The 24,926-nt window shown below is 31.3% G+C and overlaps 1 protein-coding gene across 1 annotated transcript in view; it reads left to right on the top strand.

Moving 5' to 3' along the window:
* The first annotated feature begins 4,198 nt into the window (after positions 1–4,198).
* The window catches only part of LOC149476845 (uncharacterized), a 75,610-nt gene continuing 54,882 nt past the window's right edge, over positions 4,199–24,926 (top strand). Inside the window, exon 1 of the mRNA XM_089711189.1 lies at positions 4,199–4,409. The gene's annotated coding sequence lies outside the window, so the exon portion shown is untranslated. The remainder of the gene's footprint in view (positions 4,410–24,926) is intronic.

The following is a 24,926-nucleotide window of genomic DNA, read 5'->3' as shown; positions in this document are numbered from 1 at the left end:
TATTGCTATCTATATTAGCTGATTAGCGAATCCTTGATAGAGTTGTAAAGCCGGGATTTATTTATTATTATCTTCGTTTTATAGAAATTTAAATTGAGTCAAATTTGTATGAAATTTGATGCAAAATACTAGACAAATGCTTCTGCATGAGTATAGATATATATTTGGCGCTGTGATACAAAGTACGTTACTAAAAAATATATTGACTAAATTTTCCTCAAATATTTAGTAAATCAGCACTAAAACCTAAGAACTAAAACGTAGATTATATTAATCTGACTAATAAATGAGTCAGAACTTTGAATTAAGAAAAAAGCGTTTCATACTTTCATCATTCATTCGTTTCGAACGAACTTTGTCTAAGACTAATGACTCGGTTTGTTCTTTTAGTTCAAAATCGATTTCCTATGACATTATATTTTAGTTGATCTAATTTAATTTAAATTGCACAAGTTTTTTAATAAACACAATATGTTAAAAAAGCTTGCAAATTAGCATTACAAACGCAAAAAATGTATAGAAACGTATTTTTATAGTTTTCTAGAATGAGAAGAGACGACATTGCAAACAAAAATTTAACGACTGTTTCCGTTTCTAAGGAAAAACGTTTTCAAAAGTGCGTAAAATGAAGGCCTTGTCCTGTTCATCGGGTTCATTTTATTACCAAGACGCGGAATGTCGACTGACGACCTCTACCATCCGGCTGCGTTAGATAAATCGATTTAATTGCCGTTAAAATTGTCCTTTAACATTCTTACTGTACTGAATGAAGTAAATCGTGTGTAGAGATAAACTACGATAACATCTATAGCGCGCCCCTCCAAAATTCAAAACGTTTGAAAGTATTTGTGAAATTCATAATAAATAATATTATAATAATAAAAATTATTATAATAATAAAAATTAATAATTTAATTATTATATTATTATAAATAATAATAATATAATATTTAAATATTTGTATTTCACTACACACATTGAAACAGTAATTTGGAGGGGCGCGCCATGTTATCGTAGTTTATCTCTACTATGTTATACTATGTACTGTGAAAGGTATATTAAAGATGATAATAGGTAATTTGTACAGAGGGATTGAGAACAAGTGGCAGCATATTTTTTTAGAATAGAATTTTCTAAAATAGGGCTTATTTATATTTTATATCATCACTGTTTAAATTATAATTACCTACATCACAAAAAGTCTGTTGAAGTTCAAATTCTATGTTCTTTTGTTATTTATCTAACTAAATAAACAGACAGGTAGGTAACTAGGTAATTTTCAATCGTTTTTATTGAAAACATTAACCTAAATAATAATTTGCTAGGTATGTTGTGGAACTTTGAAACGAAACAATTGAGTATTTGAATTAATTTTTTTTTTGTGATAAATGGAAAGATTTTATATTAGTTTTATAACAAAACTGTTTTTATTTTTATTTTTTTTGCAATAATTCAAAAGTTATTTCAAAATAAAAATTAGTCTTTGAATCCAGTACCGAAGACACGCCGACAACTCCCGAAGCGTCACCCGAGCGCGTGTGACGTCATAATGTTAGTTTTCACTCATTGCAGTTGATAGAAAATTAAATATAGTTTGAAAAACTAAACAGGATAAAAAGATAAATTCATGAAATTATTGTATTGTTACCGGGTTTTTATAAGTATACAAAATTTAAATTAAATCCGTCGGTTTATAGTGGGTCTAAATCGAATCGAAAGGAGAATTGGTTACATACAAACATATGTTTTAAGCTGATCCTGGCGATCCTTATCAGGATAAATTTATGATATTATTCTGTGGATTATATTCTGTGGATTATATTATTGTATTGTCATCGGACCTTGATAAGTGTTCAAAATTTGAACAAAATCCGTCGGTTTTAAGTGGGTCAAAATCGAGTCGAAACTTCGAAAGGAGTCGGTTACATACAAACATACAGGTGAAGCTAATAAAAGCTTGTTAATAATAAATACAGTGTTTTGATCTATTTAATTTTGTTGTCATTATTAAATTACATATTAATTATATTAATTGTAAATTATATTATTTAAATTTATATTAAAAATGGCGAACCTCAAAAGTTATCGTTTTGTACCATTATGTACGAATACTACAAAGGCAACTCCTGACAAAAATCGGTGATCATAAATATATCAACATCAAGAATATTATTCGTAACTAACTAACTAATTCGGAACCAACTAACAAATCGTATGTAAACGCTATGTACTGCAGTTAATAATAGCTATAACATTATGACGTCACAACTGTGGTGACCAGTCATGGCGCGTTTTTAGTCACGTGATTCTAACTTAAATTTCATCAATTTTTAATTGCTTATAATTAACGGAAAAAATTTTTTTGTAAGTTATTTGCATTAAATATCAATATTATTAATAATAAAGTTTCAAAATACATAAAAAAAATCAATAATTTTTTTTTATTCAAATACTCAATTGTTGGTAACAAAATATAACAATACTTATGTCGATGATAAGATTATACGCAACTTTAGAGGCAAAAAGGCGAAGATGTATCTAATATAACTTGGATGAGTTTATGTTATTAAAAATGAAACCCGTTTCGCGTTGTCACGGCATCACGTGTGAACGGCTGAACCGATTTCGAAAATTTTTTGTTTTATTATATTCCTTGAAGTACGAGGATGGTTCTTATGTAGAGAAAACGTAAATATGTACCACGGGCGAAGCCGGGGCGCACCACTAGTAGACAATATTATGTATCTAACGATTTTGAAAAATCGAGTTTAAAAGTTTAAAATAAGATTTCATGAAGAAACAGCCTCTATAACAGATTTTTAATAATCACTTACGTCATCTGTAAGTACGACCTTAAAATAAAAGCCTAAAACATTGCAGTAACAATTCCAACAAAATAACAGCATCCTAAAATATTTTCGCATACAATTTCTCGGTATCTTACGAGATCGACCAATAGCGATCGAGTATTTTTAAGACACCTGTTTGACCACTTTTGGGTTTTTCATACAAACATCTACCTGAGGTCAGTGTGTTGGTCATCTGCCAATTTTAAAGACGAGAAACGATATCGATTAGATATACATTGAAGATTTTGTACGCAACAATCTGTTGCTTCTCTTAAATCTGTTGTTAATAAGAAGCAATGGATTGTATGCCATAGCAATAATGTTCATATTGTTTCGTTTGAAATGTGCCTTGTTACAAGGCTTTTGAGGAGATGATATCATTGGATAAGAGGTTATAAATATCATATTTTATAAATTATTAATTTAAAACGTAGGATATAAATTCTACACACAGTTTTACGTCACTCAGCGTTGTTGATTTATCGAAGTTATTTTTAAATTCTTGGGAATTGCGTTAAAAAGCTTATGTAGAAGTGTGTACTTTCAGCGTAGATTATTATTTTATAGTAAATATAATATAACTATTTTAAAATATTCAAATTATGTAGTAATTATAAATGCACACACATCATATTTTAACTGGTAGGTACTAGGTACCTAGGTAGGTAATAAAATATAATATTGTGCCTCGGTGGTTGTAAGTTGTAACTTGCTCTGTGCTGTGAAAGAGAAATAAGTATACCTAATCAATTATCATATTATTTTAAAACTTTTCTACTTGTAAGTCTTTAATAAAATACCTAGGTAAGTATTAGATTTAATTGATAAATATTAGTTAAAATATAATATTCTCTTACCTATTTAATGGTTCCACCCGATAAAGTAACTCCGCCAATGTCCTCTGGGAAGGTACCTTATGTTTGGAAATATTAAAATACAGAATTCCTATATGACATTTGACAGCACACATTTATAATTACTGATCAATGCTAAAAATATTTCTTTTAAACGCCAGAAGTATAAATTTTATTGGTGAACGTATACTAGAGCCTTCGATTCATTTGGTAAAGGCACCATTCAAAAAGAACCAAAGAAAAACAGAACAAGTTACCGCAAAAAAAAATTCTCGTGCGCATGTGAAGGCGACCGAGGTGGCAATGCATTTTTGTAAGTTTAAAAACAGCCTATACGCATCGCGCCGTAGCCTAATTGAAATCTTATTGACTTGCAATAGAATCTAAAATTCATCGAACGCAGTGACATATTTAAGACAGTTTGAAAAAAGAACAAGGCTCGATTCAAATCAACCGTCATCGTCGCTTAAACCGTTTTAGCATTTAGCCAGTTAGCTTTCGTCCGTCACCTGTGCAGGTTGTACGGTTGCGCGCACGCATCGCGATTCGCTAATTTGAATTTTATCACGTTAAACCGGACTTCACGTCCGATATTCTCTTGTGTTCCGTTAGTGTGACTTAGTGCTTGTGACATTGGAAACGAAACTTGTATTGATCTGTGGTGTGTTTTTTTGTTTGTTTGCGCCGGATTTCTCACGATAAGCAGGTGAGGTAGACGTTTAAATGTGATTGATGATGGATACGATGCACGCATGATGCACTTGGCAAATCTATTGTTCTGTAGTCCTAGGTCTTATTACAGGTGCTAAGAACACGTGTTACTTAGTTAAATCAAGATGTTTCGTCTATTTAATTCAATAAATTTCGTTTGTTGAGAAAAAAAAATATTTTAAATATTTAGTAGGTACTTACTAGGTACCTCCATAGTTAAGGAATTCCATCGCTTTCTGATTGGTCAGGGAAAAAAATGCACACCAGCTTCAAATCAAATTTACAGATGAAATAAATAAACAATGAAATGACAATAATTGTTATAATATTTTACTAAGTTTATGACGAATGCTAATTTTTATTTATGTTTGAGGTAGGTCTAGGTACCTATCAAAATTGTTATTCTTTTTAGTTTGATATTTTCATGTTCAGAATAAAACATAAATTACTCTAAATACCTATCAGGATCACCAACACCAATAACAATTATTGTGTTAAAAATTACAAGTGCCTAGCAAACGCCAAGGCTTCAAACAGATCCCTGAGTCATAATCGGTATTATTTAATTATGGCAATTATCAATCATTATATCACAATGTTCGCAACAGAGAATCTTTACCTTGATCTACTACATAATAATAATTAATACAATACCTAGTACAGTAGGTATTCTGCGGAGTGCGGACGCGGTTCTACCGAATAGGTACACCCGCGGCCCCGTCAGGCGTCAATAAAGCGGCACGACATAACCCAGAGCTGAGAGCTCTTTCCCCGAGTGCCATCCATGGGTATGCCTAAATGCAGTCTCCACTATAAAAAAAAACCTAACTATAGTAGGTATCTATTCATAAGTAGGTAAATCTATTCCATTTGAAATTAACTAAATGCAGCATACCTACCCAGCTTCATTATGAAAAAAAGTAAACGTTTATCTATTACAAAAACGCGCTTGAAACACCTGAAATGAACATACAAGGACAAAATTGTTAACTTTCAACTAATAGGTAATTAAAGGTAGGTAAGTACCTATTTTTATTTTTTACTTTAAGTAAGTACCTAGGTACCAGCTACTTAAATGTATGTTTTATATTATGATTATCGATTTCTAATTTAATATTCAACACTTTAATTGGTAAGAACTATTCCTATGCGATTATCGTGTTGGAATAATTATTACATAATTGTCCACATCCTATACAATTAAACAACCAGTAATGCAATTAACGAGCGTAAAATGACATTAATAAAATGTCTAGATTTTTAAATGACGGAACCACTGAACATAGGTAGGTATTGGTTGGAATTCTTTCGCAACCCCCTCGGCGGCAGTCCAGGCCAGGCGGGCTTCAATTTATCTACATACATTGTAGACCTAGGTTTGATTAAGAAATACTACTAAGCTAAATTTCTCTATGAAATTTGATATTAACCTGTTCTGTTTCGAAGGAAAAGTCGTCGGTCAAGACGCAAGTTAAAAAATATAATCATAAAATAAGTAGGTATGTTCCACTTTCGCATTTCACTGCTAAGAAACGCTCTGTTTGACACGACCATCGATTTCGTTCTTATAGTATGTTTATAAACAAGGTAGCTTTCTTGGTTTTATAGCGAATGTAAAGAAATAATGATAAACTTTGTAACAATCCGCCAATCAGCGTAAAGGAAATGGAATACCTGTAACTGACAAGTAGGTACCTACCTATTCCTAGAAATAGGAATTCGTAGTGACAGCAGAGTAGACACTATAAAAAATCTGTCTGGCAAACGCTGGATAAAAATAGACAAAGCGATATCCTACATAGCTAAGAGGTTAATTTTTATAACAAAAATTCTATAACTTAAAAGGTTCTTTGTGTTTAATTTTCTATAAAAAAATAATGGGGTTCATTTACCTACCTACATAAATGTTACATAATAGGTATAATGAAAATAAACGGGCAGATTCAGCAAGAACATATTAAATTATAAAATGTATCATGTTCTGGAACATAAAAAATAAAAATAGAAACAAATTTAAAACGTTTTTAACATACGACCTCTTATACTTTCCATTCTAGTTTATTATGAAAATTTAGATACGGCATGTTTATACCATTTGAAAGTATGCGGTGATTTCTAAATTAAAATTGATGATGCAAAAGTTAAAATTAATTAATTCTTCGATTGCTGGTGCATTTTTTCAATAAACCACGTCGATAGATCACGTTTAAAGAAATAAAAGTTTTTTAATTCGCAGCGATTAAGAGGTATGTAGTTATAGCGAATATTTAAAAAACTTGTACCAGTGATTCGACTAATTTGAAACGAAAAAATACGATTCGCTTTTAGTTCTATTTGACACTAGTTGCGCTCCGCGGTTTCACCCGCGTGGCTCCGCTTCTGTTGGTCTTAGCGAGATTATATATATAGCCTATAGCTTTCCTCGATAAATGTGCCATCTAACACCGTAAGAATTTTTCAAATCGGACCAGTAGTTCCCGAGATTAGCGCGTTCAAACAAACAAACAAACAAACTCTTCAGCTTTATAATATTATAGTATAGGTAGATTAAATGCAATTTGCTTTTGTTTGCTTCGCAGTATCAGTTTTCATTCATTAAATAAATCTATTTTTAATCCACCCATTTGGTTCCTATATTATTATCTTGATAATTGTAAGGTTCCTATACTGTATTTATTCGAACAGTTAATACATTTGTCTATTCCAAATAATGTTTAAATACAACAATTTTATAACGTAGTAACCTGTTTGTAAATACAACAAACATCTAGAATTTTCCATGTTGACATGATTAGCACGTCTAATAGTCACTAACTTATCACCTGTATGAGAAAATCACGTACGAACCTACTAACATCATTATTTATTACACAAAACTAAATTAATTACAACAAATAACGTAAATCGACGAGAAATCGATACTTTTGTGAGAACATTTAATTGTTACTCGATTTTGTAATTAATATTGATCTTATAATTAGACTTAAGGATTATAATGTTATTTTAATTGTATAAGCGTACAATTATTGTTTATATTTGGTAAAAAACAATACGAATTAAGCTATTAAATATCAATCAGTTAAAAGGAAACTCATCTTTAAATGTTTTTATGGAACACAAAAACTTAAGGTTGGTAAAACCTAGTTGTATGAACTGACTAACATTGTTTACTTTATTTTTAAAGTTTCACTTATTACCTTTAACATAATTTTTGCTACATTTAAATTGTTTTTTATTATTTCTTCTGGATAAGGAATAAAGAATGAACTTCATTAGGACTTTCAAAATCGCTCCGCATTTTCAGAGCTTTTCATCAACAAACATACACAATCTAGTACAATTTTAAATATAGGTAGTTAAGTCTAGCTCTAGAGCAGTCGCGCATATCATAATGCTTAGATAATAAGTGCGCTCTCACTTTTCGTCAGTAAATAATAAATCTTAATCTGCGAAATGTCTGTAACAATTGAGATCTTAGTTTATTTAATTGTATCTTTTTGTGAATTTAAAACTTTGTAATTCGTAACTTAGTAATTATATTTAAAAATTAACTATAACAGTTTGGCTTATCACGTCTTCTTGTAGAGATAAACTTACATATTACTGTACATTCCCTGTGACATGCCATAACTTTACTTTCTCTGCTATTTGGTAAATAATTTTGGTATTACAAGAGACGAAATTTCAATCAAACTGTACCTAGGTATAACGCCCCATGTTTTTTTCATACATAGGGCTCAAGTCATGCAGTATTCACTATTATTAGTTCGGCGTTCTTTAAAGCGTTTTAGCTAAAGCTGTGGCTGAAGTTCTGTAAAAGAAGACAACAAATGTAACATGCAAATTACTTACCTATCTGTTGCAAGTTGCAAACGAATAAGTGACATCAGACTCATCTAACCTCTTTCCTTTACTACACCATAAAGTGATAAAAGACCTTTTATATCAATACAGACCACTCCATTTTAATGTGTATTATCAATTATGCAGTACAAAATCCTACTGGTCTTGCTGTAAGGCAATGTATACGCCAAATTAAATAAAGTTATGAAAAGCTCTTGATGCTATCTAGTTTCACAAATGTGGAACAGTTTTAATACTTTCAATTTTAGCCATTCATTTCTTTACGAGAGAAATTTTCGTGGTTTTATTGCCTCTTATCTAGCTATTAGTTTAATGCTTAGTTATATAAATACATTTGGATTAGTGTTGCCGAACTATCGATAGTTTGACTATCGATAGTTGACCTTGAAAATAAGTCAGAATATCGATAGCACTATCGATAGTATCGATATTATCGATACTATCGATACTATCGATAGCGTTAATCATGGAATACTATTGATGAACTGCAATAGTATCGATAAAATCGATAGTATTGATTGCCAATAGTTGCTATACTATCGATACTGTCGATAGTATCGATACTATTGCTACTGAATATTGCAACTACAATCGATACTATCGATAGTACTGATACTATCGATAGTTTTGAGCTATCGATAGTAGTAAATTGTGCAATAGTATTGTTCACGATTTCTTGGTATAATGGGTCAGTCAATGGGCTTATTGGATTACGAATTAACGAACTAAAAAAAATGGATTGTACAAAGCGCCAATAGATAACTTGAAAAGTATTATAACCAAACATCTAGTTCTCTGTCATCCACTATAATATTATTGATAAAGCAATACTATCGAGAAAAAGGTCACTATCGATGGGACGATATTATCGATAGTATCGACACTATCGATAGTATCGATAGTTCGGTCGATATTGAGCTTCGATAGTATCGACACTATCGATAGTATCGATAGTTCGTTCGATATTGAGCTTCGATAGTATCGATACTATCGATGGTATTGCTATGTGTCGATAGTATTTACGCTTATAGGACTATCGATACTATCGATAGTATCGACACTATCGATAGTATCGATAGTGCAATCGATACTATTGCTTTTCCCCAACTATCGATAGTTAATCGATAGACTATCGATAGTGGACTATCGAGCGGCAACACTAATTTGGATGATACGTAATAATTAATTTTATTTAAATATTCATACAAGCAATATTTTATTAGGAAGATGATTAAAGTTAAATATGAATTTGTTTATAATTTGTGTTAGTTATGAGTTATGACACAACCCATTCATATTTTACCTACTTATAAAAACATTTAAATTCGGAAGTAATTAGACCATATAATATTATTATATTTTAAATAATGTAATGAAACTTTTAAAAAGTAGGTAAGCATTTAAAAATAATATGAACCAAAAAACCTTAAACACCAATAGAGAATTTTCAGAAACACAGACATATTTGCAGATATTATTACCTATTTATATGATATTGATATTTTGATATTTGAAACAAGTAATTTAAATAAATGACGTCACGATGACTAATACTATAAATGTGAAAGTTAGTGTGTTTGATACCCAGTCACGCAAAAACTATTGAATCTTTTTATTTGATATTTTAACGATACACATTTGAAATATGGATTTGGAATTCGATGAATAGGTACTAAAAATTAATAACCTCAAAGAGTTACATGTAACAGAATATACCTAAACTCAAATAAAGAAGAGCGTGTGTCCCAAGCACACATGACAGAAGTGAAACTTCTTTGGCAAGATTTAAATATGTATATTTATATAAAATCGTCGCCTTACTCCATGACGTGAAGATATTGCCATTGCGCGACCCTGAAATTTTACTCTCAACGCGCCTAAATCCATTGTAAACTGCAATAATTATTTCAGCTAAACTTAAGGATGTACCTACAAAATTTCTTAGTGGTTATACTCATTGTTATTATACAATCATATAAATAGATATAAGTATTACTTTTTGCAACACTATTTTCTACATTTCTGCACACCGGAACAGAGGAACTTCCTAGAAGTAAACCATATCGTTTAGTCCACATGCAAGTGCTTTCAATCTATCACCACAAGCAATATGTAATTACATTCTCATTACTACTTTTTTTTTTTAATCATTTATTCAAGGCTTTTGAACGAATGTTCATGGCAGCCCCATTGTAACAATCAACTTACAAACTAAACACAAATTAATAAACATAGTATAATATATCTAAATAACAATGAGAACGCCTAGGAGCCAGCGCTATACGTTGAAAGAAAATCTCCCACCATGCCATACACCAACCCTGCCTCCTCCGAGAACTCATTACTACTTATGGAGGCGTGTCCCACCATGATTATACAAGAAATGTGTTTTATGGGTCACTTATAATTATGTGAGTAACGGAGGCAAATGAATTAACGGAATCTAAACTGCTATTTCACTACAAATAATATGCCCTCGTCGCAACTAGTTGTGCCCCGCGGTTTTACTCGTATTGCTCCGCTCCTCTTGGTCTTAGCGTGATGCTATATAGCCTTTAACCTCCCTCGATAAATGGGCTATCTAACACCGAAAGAATTTTTCAAATCGGACCAGTAGTTCTTGAGATTAGCGCGTTCAAACAAACAAACTCTTCAGCTTTATAACATTAGTATAGGTAGAGAATGTTACTTATGCACTATGGATTAGGAAAACAGGGAGTGGAACATACATTTTGATTGAAATTGCGTCTCTCGCTCTCTCTCGCAAATCGGATAAGTAGATTATCGCGTTCAAACAAACAAACAATCTCTTCAGCTTTATAATATTAGTAAAGATATGTCTATTTCCTGTTCGCGGAAAATTTTAAAATTACTGAACGGAATTTCATGCACTAAATGGTAAAGAGATTTATGAATAAAAATAAAAATAAAATTTTAAGTCATATACCTAAATGTAATTAAATGTGTGTTAAGGAAGTAAATTAAAAAAAAACTTTTTATTCATAGATTAACATTTGAAAGTTATTTCAAGTTTCCCGTCTATAAATTGAGACTAAATATACACCTATTCAACATACCACTTACATGGTTGGTTTAAATTTAAAGAATTAAAACAAAGCCAGACTGTTTTAAACAGACAATAATAGTGTTGATGAACTCACTCATTGTATGCACGGAACTACGTGGTCATACATTATTGATGTAGTATTATTTTTAATACTGTCTTTATTTCTAACCACGTGCTAATAATTTAAAATAGATTTTGTGTTAGAATAATTTTAATATTGGAAGTTCGGATATTAAGAAAAAGTTTGGTAACTCATTGAATATTAATTCATTTAATTTCTTTTAACTTGTCACTTTTACAAATATTTAAAAGAATTTATATGATTTGAAAACAACAGCACAGTTACTTTTTGACTTTCCTCCTAGAGAAGGTGGTGTCTTTTTGGTAGAAACAAAAGCCGTCTCAAAGTATTACATATAGGTAGTTGAACAATCTACTATTACCTAGTTAGAGTTTTGACTTGCCCATGTAAAGAAAATAAATGCTTTAACATATTATGCCTTACCTTAGAGCTACAGTAGGTAGTATGTACATATATACTTATAAATAAATAAAAATAAAAATTCTTTATTGACAAAAGTTTTACATTTTGAAATACTGAAGTCTCTGACTCCCAAACTAGGTAAAAACCTGTATGTCAGGAGTCAGGAGTCATACTCTAATTTCCTTACCGACTATTCCGCGAAGCAAATGCTGAGCTTCGAATTTGCGTGAATTAATATATAATAATATTAATATAATAGCTAGATTTATGCATAGATAGACCAAACTGAGATGACTAAAAAACTTTAAGACCTAGGTGACCTAGGCCCCAGATCTTGCATATTTTTGTCTGACATTTCGGCACGATGTCATGAAATATAGTCACGAATCACGAACTCTTTTAATGGTACAGTAATAAAGATAAATTATACATTATTAGACGCAATTGAAATGTATAAAGGTAAGCATTTATTTAGATTATTTTTTTTGTTTTACTTCCAAGTGTTTTAAATCCGGTAATTTACATTTTGTTTAAATTTTAGACGCAATTATGTATCAATTAATGTATATAGCTTTAATTAACTTCATATAATATGGGGATCCTGTTATTATTATTTTGTAAGTAGGTACTAATATTGTATCCATTCATGTATACAGTATAGGTACTAGATTAGTTTTTTTTTGTTATTTACGTAGTTCCCAAATAACTGCTAAAAACCTGGTTCTTCAAATAAATTTTTTGACTTCATACTCAACTGCTTAGTTGAGTATGAAGGATTAGGAAACTTTAGGAAACTTTCAACTTCCCTTTACTTAGGTCTGAGCTGCAAAGTTATTAGGTAATGTATTTATTTTACTAAGCGTCACCTTGTTCCACACAATTGGCGGAGGTACAAACAAAAGTACGTAAAATACCATAAAATGGGTTGATTACGAAACCACATAACAATGGTGTTATACAAAATTTTCACTCGACTCGCTCGATCGGGCGTGTGATTGTCGAAATTTCCATTTGGCGCACCTTGCTCTCTGCCCAGCCTATTGTTAAGTAAAAACGTTTATATAGGTATATATAGTAAAAACCATAAAACGTGGGTGTTTTTTACATGATTAGAGAATTTTAAACGCGATTTATTATCTACTTTTATTTTACTATTTATAGGTAGGTAATAACAATATTAATAAATCACTCATACATATTACATTGATTAGATTATAACTAGGTTCCTAATTGGAAAATTATTAAAAAGTAAGGCATTGATTTACTTCTGCCGAAAGGTACTAACATTAGGTAAGAAATAAGAATAAAATAAACATGTATTACATAAGTCTTGTAACGAAATAAACGGAATACTACTACCAAAACATGATCAATAAATAACATCAACGTACGGGCAGATCCAGTTTTTACTTCGATCTCTAAATTTGACAGGTCCAGGAATCCTGAGGTCGTTGACCACGAAACCTGATCCTACATGTAGGGTTAAAAAAAAGATAATGACTTCGTAATTTTGGGAACAAGATTTATTATCTTCCACGTAAGAATAAATGTCCACTTATGTTCGTCAAAGCAATTTGTGCACATGAAAAATGATGACATGATTGAAGTTTATGTAATTATTTTTTTTTAATATTGTGCTACAGTGATAAAGTTATGTTTTACTGCTACGGGAAATCGATTGATTGATTCTTATGAAAAAAATTCTGAAAGTATAAAATACTAGCTTTCCGCCCGCGGCTTCGCACGCGTTTTCAAAGAAAAACCCGCATTGTTCCCGTTCCCGTGCGATTTCCGGGATAAAACCTATCCTATGTGTTAATCCAAGTTACCCTCTATTTTTGTGCTAAATTTCATTGTAATCGCTTCAGTAGTTTTTGCGTTAAAGAGTAACAAACACACACATACACATCCTCATAAACTTTCGTATTTATAATATTAGTAAGATCATGGGAACCTGTAGATGTTTTCTGATATCCCAGACTGGCAAACTTAATTATAATAAATAAATAAATTATAACATGGTTGAATCGCAAACAAATTATTTATTGATTTAGACTAATTTAGTAAACATTAGTATGTAATATTATCATTATGCAGTAGACGAAAGTTTCTTTATAAAATTAAATTTACTTATCTTACGCAATAGATACAAGTTTAGAACATGTTTTCTAAGAATTTTTTAATGTTAGTTTTGGAATTAATTACTTTTAAGATTCGTATCTCTTGTAATATTATGTAAGTTCTGAGTCTTAGTTATGATTCCTTCAAATTTCTTAATTCTGGGAATAACCTAAAAAGAAAAAAAGGAGTGACTTTTTTTAAGATTTACCTTCCCGTGCACTACATAAAACAGACCATTTCAAATATGTCGATTTATAGTTACTGTATTTGAAGATAAACCTGTGTTATAAATATTATTTTTTTACTCTTTGAAAGTATAGATAGCAAATAATAAAAAAACATATAGCCTCGTTATGAAATTTCGATGAATTTATATGTATTTCTATGAAACGATAAAAAGTTTCTTAACACCGGTAGATAGCGTTGTATTCTTCTATTGTGTGAAAAATATAAAAACGTGCTATTCTCATAAACTTGTTGGGAAATCATATAAATTTAATAGTTGTGAGGGCAATGACATTTAATTTAATACAAATATTGCTTATTTTATAAATAGCGAAAACTACAGAGGCAAGTTATTGTCCAGTATAGATTGAACTTCTTTTTAACCGACTTCAAAAAAAAGGAGGAGGTTATCAATTCGGCCGGTATGTTTTTTTTTTTTTTTTTTATGTATGTACACCGATTACTCCGTGGTTTCTGAACCGATTTACGTGATTCTTTTTTTGTTCGACGCGGGATGGTGTCGAATTGGTCCCATAAAAATTTTATTCGGATAGGCCCAGTAGTTTTTATTTTATGAGCATTTTTGTCTGTATTTGTAAATGTTGCAAGTGCAAGTTTGAAGTCGGTTGTTTTTAACGCAGTTATGTTATTGTATCACAGCGCCGTACATTACAGAATTCAAGCAGTGAATAGAAAATCAAACTATATTATTATATTGGGTTTAAAAATTTCTTATAAGTCTTGTTTGTCTCGTGCTTGCAAATGTACCTATATTTCTTAAAAATGTATTTTGTACCTAGTATATTAAATATTTGAGTACCTTTTTAAGTATAATCGGCGTTGTTATTTAATATCGCTAGATGATAAGAGTATAACAATTGGCAGACCAACGTTTGCCAGATCAGGGTTGTAACTTGTAGCTATGATGTCTAAAAGCAGTATTTATTCCAGTGTGGGAAAGTGATAGCGCTTAACGTCCTATACCTATATTATGTTACTATCGTTTTAAAATTTCTGAAATAATACTGCTTTGAAGATATGATAATTGGTAACTCCTATGTCCTTAAGCTCCTGAGATAGTTGTAACGATACAATTGTACAAGAATGTATGTACCTATCATATCGTTACTAGTGCACATGTTCTATTCTCTAATTACATATATCATATACTTAATCCAGTTGAATTACCAAATAATATCGTTCACTCATTCACCATTCACTAATGACCAATTTGTCAAGTTACGTCCATTCCTACGCAGTGAAAGTTATTTAGTCGACGTTGTTTGTGCCGTGTTATTTTTTCAATTGCCTTTTGAATATTGATTGAGGAAGTTTTATAGCGAATTCTTGTAAATAGCGTGACATCCGTCTGCTTCAGATAATTGTTCGACGGAAGGAACAGATTGTTTTGTGCACATACTGTAATGTGTTATTAGCTCGTGTTATATGCTAGGAAATGTCTCTTTCTGTAAATAGATATCTGTATAATTTATGTTATATAGTGTAAGATATGTAGCAAAAAAATCACGGTCTATTGTCGAGACTTGACACTCGAGAACTACTATGCAAAAGTATCGTAAATTATTAAGGTTGGGTTTTAAAAAAAAAATGTTGTGTGGTTTTATGAAACCACGGTAAAAGTGAAACTTAGGCACAAAATTATCGTATTTGTACGATAATGACTCCGAACACTGCTTTATACCTACTCGGCAGCCGACCGTCACGCGACATGCGCTACACAGACCAAAAAGTTTGAGACGATGTAATAAAAGTTTCACTTTAAAAAATACTATCAATGACTACACAAAATTGATATATTTAATGATGCTTTCACATAATTGCTTAAAGCTAAATATATATGTTATTATATTTTTAAAACGAATAGACGAATATAATTACTTACACGTTGTTATTTTTTTACATACAAATAAAAAGATATAATGAACACACGCTAACCGTTTGACAATTTAACTGCAAAAATCACAGTTAACTGCTTCTTCATACTTATGTGAAACTAACTGTATATAAAACTATATACCGGTATCGGTATATAAGTATAAGCTTCACTACTCAGAAAACATAACTATATTATAGTATCACAGATCACTAAATAGTATAAAACAAAGTCGCATCTTTTGTATGCTTAAATGTTTAAAACTACGCAACGGATTTTGATGTGTTTTTTTTAATAGATAGAGTGATTTAAGAGGAAGGTTTACGTATATAATTTATTAGGTTTTAGACAAAGCGGGCGAAGCCGCGGTCGATAAGCTAGTATCTCTATAAAGCTTTGCCTTTTGGTTAAATTTAAACTGTTCTATAGTTATTTATTATTATATTTTGCTTCAAAGAAAGTTCTATCCATTACTTTCTGGAAGTTTCGAAATTGTATTGCATACCTCTGATTTGGCAATATTGTTGTTAATCATCAAAAGTTAACCAAGACCTTGCTTGCGTGTGCTTTTATGTTCTGTATTCTGAAATACCTTTGATGCGGTATGACTTTTACTTTTTCTTTTTTAAATGATTAAGATAAGACTATATCTGGTACGCCATATTTATACAACGAATCCTGTCCATATATCATTTTAATTAGAGCAACTAAAAATAAGGAGATGATTCAAGAAGTTAATAGGTATTAGGTACCTATACCTACTTATCAAAATTTCTACTGTAACTATAGCCTAAGTAAAATAATATGTAATGCCGATTTGTATAGTTTTATTAATTGTATATTTATTGACTGTTTTATTTCACATGACCTCCGAAAACTATCTTCCCTTACGGACAAACTATTTCTGCATATTTCTGCGATCTTCGCCATTGAGTGAATATCCTCTAATACCTACTCTTCTAATGACTCATTTACATCAGATGACACGAAACGATGTTATTTGCATGAGCCGTCATTTCTCTTTTTACTTATATGGCGAGATCATTTATAAGGAAATGCATTTCTACATTTTTAACCTTATTCATATTTCCTTGGCAACATTGTTGGCAAATACGTTTCTTAAGACATTAAAATAACATAATATACTAGGTTCATATACCTATCACCTATGCTGTAGGCAAATTGTATTATTTCGCCGTTTACAAAAGGCATCGTCACATTACAAAGACAGCTTGTGCTGTTTAAGAGGGGTTAGGCGGTCAGCGAAAATTCAGCTATTCGGGCCTGAGGTAAGCGGTGAGGGGATCCGCGTTTAGTATGGAATCAACGTGCTCGAAACTTAAAATCGTAAGCGCCATTCACATTTTTATCAAAAAGTGAATGAAAATATTTAGTATTTTCTAAATCTAAAACAGTCACGAAATCGAGAAGGTAAATACCTATGTATTTGTGATTTTATACGAATTATTATCGTAAAATACAGTTGTAATGAGCATTTATATGATATTTTAGAGGTAACTTCAGGATTTTTTTTTATCGAGCAAAATTTTTCCAATCGTGTTTTGGAAACAGTCATCCCATCACACATACGTTCTGTAATACATATTAGAAATTTCAGTGCGAAAAAACTTCAATATTTTCAATTATAGCTCATAGAAAACAGTCCATTTTGCCGTGTTCACCTACTAAGGGCCCTTAATAAGAATTTTGTTTAATGCCGAATTTTTGTTAACCGATTTGTAATATATCTGTGTCATAAGTTACAAAGCAGTCTAGACATTACGATGGTACTGAATCATCTACAATATAATTAGACTAGAGTAGATAATTTTTGAAACAAAAAAAAATCGCAGTCGGATGAAACCTATTAGAAAAGGAGGGGAATATGATGAAAATTAAAGGAAAAATAAATTACGGTCAATCCGAGTTCGGGAAAAGGGAGGGGGGAGCTTTTAAGAGAAAAAAATGGTTTCTCTTGATTTCCGACAAAACTACAAGTCCTACGGAAAAAAGTTCTATGGCAAAGTTGTAGGTAATAAAAAAATCTACAACTTTTTTATTGACAATTTTTTCACATAACCTCAAAATTTAGGTGAAAAATTCAAAAAACCAAGTTTTTGGTTTTTTATTTTTAACTACTTCAAAATTTATTTTTTTTTCTACGACATTTGGTAGAAACTTGCTTTATTATGTCCCAAATACACTGTAATTTATTTGATTGAAAATATTTATTTTTTCGCCTTATTTTGAATTAATACCAAAAAAACAACCTAATTTTCAATCGAAAAGTCACCCGTCAAAATATCAGCTTTTTTCAAAAACTTTGGGAGCCTTTTATTCCTCAAAATCTCTACTTTTATATGGTGTAAAAAAAATAAACCTTACCATAGTAAATGTTCTCAGGAATTGCTTACAAACAGTGTCATAATTAGCTTTTACTAAATCAGGCACACTTCTCGAACTCTATATCTTCTCTTGTATCGGCTTTTCGGTAATATTTCAAAAGAAAAAAAATTATCTGTTCTAAGTATAATATTTTACAGCATATTCAAAAGCAAAATGATGTCGATAAAAACATTTCAGGTAGTTTGAGAAGTGTGCCTGATTTAGTAAAAGCTCATTTTCACACTGTTTGTATGCATTTTCTGAGAACATTTACTATGGTAATGTTTATTTTTTTTACACCATATGAAAGTAGAGATTTCAATGAATAAAAGGCTCCCCAAGTTTTTGAAAAAAGCTGATACTTTGACGGGTGACTTTTCGATTGAAAATTAGGTTGTTTTTTTGGTATTAATTCAAAATAAGGCGAAAAAATAAATATTTTCAGTCAAATAAATTACAGTGTATTTGGGACATAATAAAGCAAGTTTCCACCAAATTTCGTAGAAAATAAATAAATTTTGAAGTAGATAAAAATAAAAAACCAAAAACTTGGGTTTTTGAATTTTTCACCTAAATTTTGAGGTTATGTGAAAAAATTGTCAATAAAAAAGTTGTAGATTTTTTTATTACCTACAACTTTGCCATTGAACTTTTTTCCGTAGGACTTGTAGTTTTGTCGGAAATCGAGAGAAACCATTTTTTTCTCTTAAAAGCTCCCCCCTCCCACTTCCCGAACTCGGATTGACCGTAATTTATTTTTCCTTTAATTTTCATCATATTCCCCTCCTTTTCTAATGGGTTTCATCCGACTGCGATTTTTTTGCACTTTTTATTATTTTTAAAGGGATCTACCCCAGTGTAAATATTTAAAATATGTTTTAAAACTAAAAGCAAGTTCTTTCCGATGACGCGATCGAGTGAACGACCTGTCAGCGAACGAAACATGTTCGTATCATTCATATTGATCTGTCAACTTTCTTCTTTATTGCTCACTGATTTCGCAGTTTCTTGGGCGCTAATTTTATTTATAAAGTTCTTACTGCAATGGTTTTATTTCAATTTTATTATTGAGTATCCTGGGTTTAATTCCCTTTGGATATACACACTTCACTACATAACAACAAATACAATTTATGCTAAAGATAACCGACAAGCAACGTCTCACTTCATGAATCATGTGCACAAAAACGAATTCAATGTATAATTTAGTATCTATTATAACAATCATTCTTTATAAACGCCTCAAATGGACCGTAAAGAGAAATAAACATTATATATTTCTATTATAGTCTATTGTTATATATAGTATAATCTTTTCTATATGATCTTATGTACGAGAATTAACAGTAGTAGAGTAAAAAATTTCACGCCTAGTAACCGTAACGTTTACATAGACTAGATCACTAAACTATTGAACCGTGTGGATATACCTACCCTAGTACCTTTAGCATTTTAGCAGTTTATGTGTCCATCTATTGGGTTGGGTATATTGTTATCACTACATAGTATAAAACAAAGTCGCTTTCTCTGTCCCTATGTCTCTTTGTATGCTTAAATCTTTAAAACTACGCAACGGATTTTGATGCGGTTTTTTTTAATAGATAGAGTGATTCAAGAGGAAGGTTTTAGTATATAATTTTTTAGGTTTTAGACAAAGCGGGCGAAGCCGCGTGCGGTAAGCTAGTTAGGTGTATTTTGTACCATGGACAAGTTGATTTTATCTAAGCATGGTGACCATCAGCTGCAAATCCGTTAGTAGGTTGAGCAGTGATGGTTTCGTATAAGTAGTCAGAAGTAGTATCAATATCGATACATAATATAAAACAAATTCGCTTCACAAAATGCTTAGAGCTTTTCAACCATGCAATGGATAATGGTGTGTTTTTTAGATAGCACGGTTGTCGAGAAAGGTATGTAATTTGTAAAGTTTTAGAAAAAACGATCGGGAAACTATGCAGTTAATCACATATTCACATACGTAAGCTAATTATAGCCTGCGAGTTCGTTAATAATTTTTTGATATCGTTTCTACAATCTCCAATTAAAAACCATGGACTAAATATAAATTGGACTGTATATGCAAATGTCAAGTTTGGTTATCAAGGAAGTATTTAACAACGTAACATATAAACGACCTTGTTGAGTCGTGAACTGCTGACGGAAAGTAAACCTAAAGTTTGTGTTCGTATGTTTACAATAACAATAAAATAAACATGTTTAGTTCATTAAATTATGATTCTAACACTAAGGATTGGTTTAGCCAAGGAGTAATAAACAGAATAAGCGAAGAAAAAGAAAATCTCAATTCAATAGGCATCTGAAGCTATTTACTTCAGTCTTCTCATTAGACCAGTTCGAATGCCATATTAATGTATTAACAAATAAAAGATAAGAAGTAATTAAAATGCTTGTGCTTATTACAATAGATGCGTATTTACAAATCGTTGAAATAAAAGACGTGTTAAATAAAAACAATGCAATTGCTTTATTCGTTGTTATGTTTTAAAAAAATTGTCTTAAAATTCTTTGGTAACCCTATATCTTATTACCTATCCCTACCTACAACATTCAACTTTCTACATATTCCGTTTACTAATTTATACTTTGGATAGAAGAGATTTAAATGTTTATTAAAAAAACGGCGGTTGTTTTTTTTATAGACTGTGCCAGAAACTTTGAAAAATATTTACTTTTCATTATCTCTCAATAAATATTTAATTCTATCTCAATTAATAGGTACACCTTGAACACTTTAAACAATGGAGTACTTATCCTTTCTAAACATAAAAACACTTTTTTACGAAAGCGCAAATTTCACTAAATATTTATGTTACTAATAGGTATAAACGTGAAAGTTTGTTTTGTGAAGAATTTGGATGTTTATATAAAAATCCACACCTAAACATCTAACCGGATTTGCATGAAATTTAGCATAAAGATGGCTCGGATGAAACCATGTGTTTTTTACCAACTTTAAAAGATACCTAAAATTATCAATTCCACACCAAGGTTCGTAATATTTTAACAAATGGCCTACTTCTCAGTATGTAGTAGGAGTTAGGACCTACTGGTTCTATATTACGGAATTAAATAGGTACCTATACTTAAAAAGTATACCGTACCTATAGGTATTATACTTTAAAGAACTAAGTATCTAATTATTTCGAATCCTAACCTACTTTTTCTTTCAAATTTTCAAAATCAGTTCATTATTATTTATTATTAATTTTTACAAAATGTTAAAGTTTCTGTGTGTGTCTGGCTATTGTTGGTTTCAATTATTTATATTAGCCTTCTTCCAAAAACCGTTTGAAAAAGCTCAAATTCCTGAAGTAGGTATTTAGTTACGATTCGGATGACAAATCTTAAGCGGCATTACAAAGCTTTCGTAACACAGACAAATATGAACTAAAAGCAGCTGATTTTCATAACCAAATAAACTAAAAACCGGGTGTTATATAATTTTCATGGCCTGGGGGTTCGAGAAAGTGGCAGTTACGAGATTCTCGATACATGGCTATATGACACGCGACTCGAATGTGGGTCGATCGCTTTTTGTGAGAGAAATATTTGGTAATAGACCGGGAGATACTGACACAAAATTTCGAGTCATTTGTAACAGGATGGCGGTTCTACAGGGTTCTTAGTACGCAATGACAAAAAGAAAAATGATGGTGTGAACGCTGGTACCGGCGGCTTAGTCGCGTGGGCGTTAGTCGAACTCGTCGGAAAATAGCGAAAGTCAAACGATTTGTAACAGTATGGCACTTATTTTTCCTGTAAGTTTGAGGATCAACGAATATAAATACAAAATTTCAAAGATCTAGGTGTTGGAAATCTTCACTTATATAAATTAATAATAAATTTATTTTTCAAGTATGACAGCACTTTTTCCCCCTACTAGAAGTATGGCAAATATAATAATGGTCACATTTTATCAAATACTCTCCAAAAAGCCAAATGCAATACTGGTACAAAAAGATAGGCGAAATAAAAAAAATTTGCAGATTTTCGACGGTATGGCGACCATTTGGAATCGTCCGAAAAGTATGGCATGGCGATTTTCGTAAATGGCTGCACGACGATGGTTACCTGTGCAAAAGTTAGCTTGGTACAAATGGTTGAATAATTGTTTTTTTTTAAATCAACACAATCGCGTCGGTATGGCGGGCTGTAAGTCATGCCGGAAAAGTATGGCATGACACTACCGCCTACTTCTTTTTTATGGGCTATCGGTAAATTCTAAAATTTTTGTGTTACAAATCGTTTGACTTTCGCTATTTTTCCGACGAGTTAGACTAACGCCCACGCGACTAACCCACCGGTACCAGCGTTCACACCATCATTTTTCTTTTTGTCATTGCGTACTAAGACCCCTGTAGAACCGCCATCCTGTTACAAATGACTCGAAATTTTGTGTCAGTATCTCCCGGTCTATAAGGGCTTGGTTTTCTTGGCGGTATGTATTTGTTGTAAGGTGATTAAGGACATCTACGTAAATGATAGGCTTCGTTTAAGTAAAGATTTTTCAAATCGGACGGCAGTTTTAATGTCGTCATTCAATCAAATAGCAGATTGAACAAGATGACTGTGACTTATACAAATTGATTTAGCTTCTTATGATTGGATGAAAATTAGATGAAATATGTAATTGTTATTTTGTTAGAAATCGTGTATCAATAGGTAAGTATGACGTTTCAATGATTTTTTTTTATTGTAACAGTAAAAGTGAAACATTTATCCTGTTTTACCTTTACAAAACTGAAATTCAAATAAATGAAGCGAAAAATTGGATAGGTAGAACAATATTACAATTCTTATTTCGATTCCTGATATTAATCTAACGATATCCCAAGGGTTTTTGCGTTATTGACCGAAAGAAAAAAAATACAAAAAAATGTTTTTGCTCGTGGATTTCCCGTGGGATCCAGTTTGTAATTCGAGCGTGCTTTGTCAGCCATTGTAAAAACTAGGAACGTAATAAATTACTTGGAAGGATTGTGGACGAAATGATAATGAGAATTATTGGAAAAAAATAATTTTGATTCTTATTTCGAAGGAGAATTATATAGGAAGATACTAAAAAAATGCTTGCCTAAATGTTCTTTGCCTTTAATTTTTATTTTATATGATGTAAGGACAAAAAAAGCTTACTGAAAGTACTTAACTGAAACTAGGGCATGCACCCGGGTTTACCCGGTTCCGAAAAACCCGGGTAAACCCGGGTTTTTTGATGATCTTGAGAACCGGGTCTGAATAGTATGAAACCCGGTTCTCCCGGTTCCGACCAAAATATTAAAATATAAAGTATTATTTATATTTTGCTGCATTATTTTAACAAATTTATTATATCTGGCAACGTCAGACTCACGTGCATCGCGAATTTTCGTGCCACGCCTCAAGCGTGGCTCCGATTGGTTGTCTAACCTTAGATCCTATAAGTTTCCTACTTTTGTATTACCAAAAAAATAAATTAGGCTTCGAAAATGACAAAAATTAGGCTACAGAAATATTTTGATTAGATTTTTCGTGAATTTGAAAAGCTGTTGATTTTACTGTTTCATACACAGGATCCAGTCATGTAACATGTTTTTGTTTTTGGTATCAAGCTGAAATTTATATCGAATACTCAATCAAGTCTTCGGCCCCTTTTATGTGAAAAAGTCAAACTCACAAGCCAACGCATCAAAAGATACAGCCGTAAATGCTGAAAATTTTTGCAAATTTCGACATTCGCAAAACCTACAGCTGGGTACTTTTCATGAACAGTGAACACAGAGCCTTTAAATTTGGTAAAAGTAACGTCTTATAACACAGATAAAGGAAAAATTGCTAGAAACATAAATTTTTAAGTTACAGCATAGGCATGACGACAGTATCCATAAATGATCGTATTAGTGTTTTTAAGGGAAAATGTACAATAAATAAATTCAATATAGTGACTTAGAAATCTTAAAACCATTAAGATTAATGAGATTATCAATAAAATAAAACATTGAAATTCTGCAGTTAGCCATTTTGACTAAAACACGCGTGACGTCACGCTTAAGTAAACAACTCGCGTCAGATGTGTTTGGTTGTTATGAATATGTTGAGAATACGCATTTTTATTTATTTTCTATTATTTCACGTATGCTTTATCGACTCAGAACAGAAATACAATTGCGAATTCACGAATACGTGGTTCGGGGTTCTCCGCACCAACTTTATACAATCATTTCTTATTATTTCTCGCTTGAAATAATTACTAACACATTTTTGAGCATTATTTTTATGTGGATTCATACTGCAATACTGCACACCACTCATAAACTTTGAAATTCGTTTCTATAACACATATTAAATAAAGACTTTTTTAATTTTCTTCGCAATGCGTACAAATAATTACGTATTTACCAAAGTTTGACGTCACGCCTACGCCATGACACCTGCGAGCTGTTTTGGCACAGATATTAAATATTTTTTGAAAAAT

This window comes from Colias philodice, chromosome 26 (assembly GCF_061535455.1).
Source record: "Colias philodice isolate Cphi_HAF_F1 chromosome 26, ilColPhil1 Martin Lab GWU primary, whole genome shotgun sequence".
Taxonomy (NCBI): domain Eukaryota; kingdom Metazoa; phylum Arthropoda; class Insecta; order Lepidoptera; family Pieridae; genus Colias; species Colias philodice.
Note: the sequence above shows the minus strand (reverse complement) of the source record. Positions and strands in the feature narration are given on the sequence as shown.